The 4,974-nt window shown below is 34.7% G+C and overlaps 1 pseudogene; it reads right to left on the bottom strand.

The window, feature by feature from the left end:
- Positions 1-3,140: 3,140 nt before the first annotated feature.
- The window catches only part of LOC108784165, a 3,477-nt pseudogene continuing 1,643 nt past the window's right edge, over positions 3,141-4,974 (bottom strand).

Here is a 4,974-nt window from a genome sequence, read left to right as displayed (position 1 = left end):
TTTCCCAGTTTTGATTTGTAGTATTTTTTTTACAAAACCAGCACAGCTAAAAAAATGCAATAAATACATTCATTTATTTGTCCCTTATTTTATTTTATTTTTTACACATTTTTTTATTTTTTTTACACTTTTCACAATTTTTTTTTTTTTTTACACTTTTCACTTTTTTTTTAAACTTAAAAATGTTATTTTATTTATTTAATTATATCAAGCAGATTTTGTGAATTAATCTCACTGTTACTGCATGATAAATTAATAAATTTTTGGTTATTATCAGGCTGCTTCAAACTTCAGAACAGCCGATAATAAGTTAGTGACACTGATCCTGCAGCAGTTCAGGATTCAGCTGTTACTAAATGTTTTCTGATTGTTGCAACAACGATCAGCAAACAAACATTCTTCTTCCAGGAATAGATACATTGTAGGAATAGACACATTTTGTATCTATTCATGAAAGAAAAAAAAAAAACCCAGTATAGCTTGAGAGAGATATCTCTCGATCTATACGAGCTGTCAGAATGCCGGCAAAAGCCGGCATCTGTGTCCGCTTTGCTTTGACTCTCAGACACCCGATATTAAGGTATCGGGTGTCTGAAAAAGGTTAACCCTTTCATTAATGAATGCCTCTGTAGTAAGGGCATACATTAATGAATGTTAAAAGCTGATTCTCAGCGATTAACAGCCCTCTAAAGCAGCAAATAACTCGTCACGTACAGTGTACGTGACAAGTCATTTGGTCCCTTTGTGGCTGGACGTACAGTGTACGTCTCCCGTCACGAAGGGGTTAAAAAACAGTTTTCTTCTTTTTTTTAACATAAATTAACCGTAAAAATATATATGTTGAAAAAAAAATAGTCATAGGAAACCATTGCAATGCATAAATATTGTTTTTTGCAGTCTTTTTGCTTTACACTTTGCAAAACAGGCACCAAGCTAAATTCTCTAGGTAGAGGACATAAAAACAGTCAGCCATATTTTACTTCTGCAGTTCTTCCATAATTTATTATTTAGGTTTGTCTGCTATCATAAAACCAAATACTCTTCAGTATAGCTTGAGAGAACTCATATTCTTTCACAAAAGGCTTTAAATCTAACCAGCAATTCTTTCTTAAGATTCAAAGTGCAATCATTTAAAATCTATACAAAAAAACATTAGATTTAAAATCAATCATATCATAAGTAATGTTCTTTCCACAGAAACAAAGTGGTTATCAATACACTGTCATTTATTTTCCTGAAAGCACAAGGCCAGGTAAATACAATGGCTGCTACAAAACAAGCTGATTATTATTATTGAGAAATAACATCATGTTTGAAAAAAAACTATGGATGATCATAAGTGTGCAATTTATTAATGCAGGTATTTTCAATGGCTTAGAAAATTGAACTATTAATTTACATAAAACATTTGATGACATCTAAAGGATAACAAGATCAGACTGTAGCTCTGGAATTTGTAAGAAGGATGAGGATTAGAGTAAAACCCTCTTTTTAATGTTCTTCAAACTGATTTTACAGGCTGAATGAAAAATGGACCCTTGGATCCTTCTGTGTAGCAATAAGCAGAAGTCTTGCATATCTCATGCACCCTTCTACTCAAGTAACAGAAGGTATAATATCTTACAATTGTTTACAACCTGCTAAAAAAACTATTTAGACATATTATTACTCACAGAGTACCACCAAATCTGACTTTTTAAAGTACTTTACCTCTACGTTGTATAAGCTTGAGTATGTGCAAAATCTAAAGCTAAATCTAGCTGCTTTTGTCTTTCTCTTATTTTGTCTCATCCAGCGACTTCACTGATATGCTAGGGATGCACCAGCTGAGAAGTAAAGACCATACTGTACACATGGTGCTTGTATGATGAGAAAGTAATTACTACAGAAGGCAACTTCCCATATTCAATTTAAGATATTTGATTGACTCTAATATGCAGTGCCAGTGCATTTACAATCAGACAGAAAAAATCAACTCAGGCAAAGTATTGCAAAATGTAAGCCTTATTTTAATCCTTAGCAAAGAATACCAAAGAGTTGATTTACTTAAGGATTAGATTGTTCACTTGGCACAATTAAACGTACAGTGTACGTCTCCCGTCACGAAGGGGTTAATGTTCATTGAGCACAGTAAATAAGCTTAAGCTGTATTTACTTGAATCAACCAATCATATGCTAGCAAAAGGCCATGTTTTTTTAATGATTTCTGTCATACATAAATGAGGTTCAAAGTAAATACAGGTTCACTTTATTTGATAACATTCACTTTGCAAATTGAACAGCCATTACTTTTGTAGTCAATCAACTATGTTATCTCTACCAATCATTAGACTGAATTACACTGAACACTACTATAAAAGACGTCTTTTTAAAAGGATAGTTCCAGTTGTTTTAGAAGCATTTTGCATTTGTGTTTATGAAACAGTTTGTAAGGATTTGGAATGCAATGTTAGAATCTGGATGTGGATTTTATTCTGCAGTGCTAAAGTGGTATTAAAGTCTCCTTGTTTTACATATATCTACTGCTAGCAAGCAGTAGATATGTGCAAAAACATTAAAAAAATGAAAAAGTTACTACATAGATAAAAACTGCGCCGCTGTAGAAATCAGCTTTTTGAATGGACGTGCAGAAGAATGAGTGTGGACGCATGCGCAGTAGGGATCACCGGTGGGGAGAAGAGGAGAGACTCAGTGTAAGTCAATGCATGCAGCCATGAGCGGGCACGTCGGACAGACTCCGTGGGACAGGAAGAAACAGCAGTCTGCGCTGGATCAGAAACTGGCACTAGCACTGGAAGGACTGCTGAAAACTACTGGAAGGAAGAAGATGATTGGATTAAGAGGCATCACTTAAAGTAAGTCCATACAGCAGCATGGGGGGAATGTGAGATTTTAATGTCACTTTAACTCATGCGTATTGTTACATTTACTTTACTGTTTGTTAAATGCAGCATGTCATGTGCTATGCCATTTCCCATACAAGTTAATACAAACTAAAAGCAAATTACATAAAAGCCATTTTTTTCTGAAAGCAGCCGAGAGCATGTTGCATGTCTTGCCTCTTGCAGGCCAATCAATATGTATTTACATTTAAATGAAGTGCTAGCAGCCTCCATTCTTATAGGGTCTATTTTTTAACATTAATAGTAACAAGCATCATCCACAAGTTCAACAATGCGCAAAATGCGAATACCTACAAGCATACATATTTTTAGTTCTTGGTAACATTCTGGAAGGGAAGCATGAAGACTTGCATGTTCTTCAATCCTTTTCTCGGCAACTCATTCCAATCACCATGCAGGAGGGGCTGAGTCTACAGACATACACAGCCTTGAAAAAAGCATTGCACAGCACAAGTTTGCATTTGTAGCCGGGCACATTTTTTAGTGTAGCTCCAAGCCTTTATTAATCATAGTTCTTCATAGTTAGAGTATGCATCTGGAAATGCCCTCACTCCTCATCATATCTATATCACAGTCAGAGTGCAACTGCTAAAATGACCCCCATATCAGTTCACTTAACAAGAGAAGAAACCAAAAATGCACACATATTTAAAATATCTTGATTGTGTTTGTTTGAATATAGATGTTGCTCCCTCTATAGTGATTTGTTTTTTGTTGTATTTCATGTTTCATGTTTCATTTTAAAATAGACCTTACATCAAAAAATTCCAATTGCCAAAATCCTGTTTGGGCAATGAAAAGCCACCATCTGCATTGGGTGTCTGTTAAAATACTTCCAAGAAGTTCCCAGGGACCATATTTCGTACTTCATTGCATAAAATCACTAATCCTTTACAAATGAACTCCAGAAACACTATAAATTGAATTGTTGGCCATGTATTGCACCTACATTCCTCCTCAACGCCAACACACAATTCAATACTATAGGCATAGTATTAAAGTATTGCAAGGTCTACTTTAAGCAAAACTTTTTCACTCAGGTTGAATTGATTGAAAATTTCTCCTACAGATCTAGATGAAACTAAAAGTATGCTTAGGAAGTTTGGCAAAATTATTGACATACATCTTAGGTGGTTATTTGTATATTTGCAGATTAATCATTTAACCACTAATTCAAGACTGATTGCTTTGCTAAACTTGGAAAGGCATTTGACTGTGTAGAGTGGCATTATTTGTGGAATGTGCTAATAAGAACTGTATTTTAGTCCCAACTTTATTAGGTGGGTCAAACTACTATACAAAATGCTGACAACGTACATTAAGTTTTTTTTATTATTCCTCCTTCGGGGAAAAACAAATAAAGATGTCAGGTCTTTCCAGCCCTGTTTGCTCTTACAGCAAATACTAATAGTCAAAGTGTTTTTAGCTGACAGGCTAGGAAAGTGTGTTTATGTGGATAATCTGCAACTTTCTTTACAATGCTGGACAAATGTCTCCAATGTTCAAGCTTCCTATAATTATATAACAATGGCTTTGAGTACATTACAGCAACTGCCAATTGATTTAGGAGCTTGAGAGTTGAATTATCTCACCTTTCCTTAGTGACTCCACAAATTCAAATATGAAGATCTGTACATTTCTAGTGATATACAATGAAAAGATTACGCCAATATCACTAACAATATTCATTTTAATAATTTCTTAAAACAAGTCTTCCATCATGTGCAAATTTGCCTGTGGCTCTTACTAGAAAAATTAATATTTTAAAAACAAAATTATTACCCAATGTACATAGTTATTCAGTACCTAATCTGTGTTTGTCCCTAAAACTATAACTGGCCTCCTGTGTACATGTCAAAAAATAAGTCAAGGCAACTGGACTTGCTGTATTTTTCTTGAAGACGTTTCACTGGTCATCTGACTAGCTTTCTCAATTGAGAATGACTTGTACAAACATTCTCTGGGAATAAACGCTGCTCCAATCCACATAATGAGGTGTTATTAACCTGCCCTGGGAGAGGTGTTAAAGCAGCATTGTATGTGACAGACAATAGATGTCTCACCCCCCCCC

Source organism: Nanorana parkeri, unplaced genomic scaffold (genome assembly GCF_000935625.1).
Source record: "Nanorana parkeri isolate BGI_ZX_2015 unplaced genomic scaffold, ASM93562v1 scaffold100, whole genome shotgun sequence".
In the NCBI taxonomy this organism is placed as follows: domain Eukaryota; kingdom Metazoa; phylum Chordata; class Amphibia; order Anura; family Dicroglossidae; genus Nanorana; species Nanorana parkeri.
The sequence above is the reverse complement of the archived record's forward strand: the minus strand, read 5'-3'. Positions and strand labels throughout refer to the sequence as shown.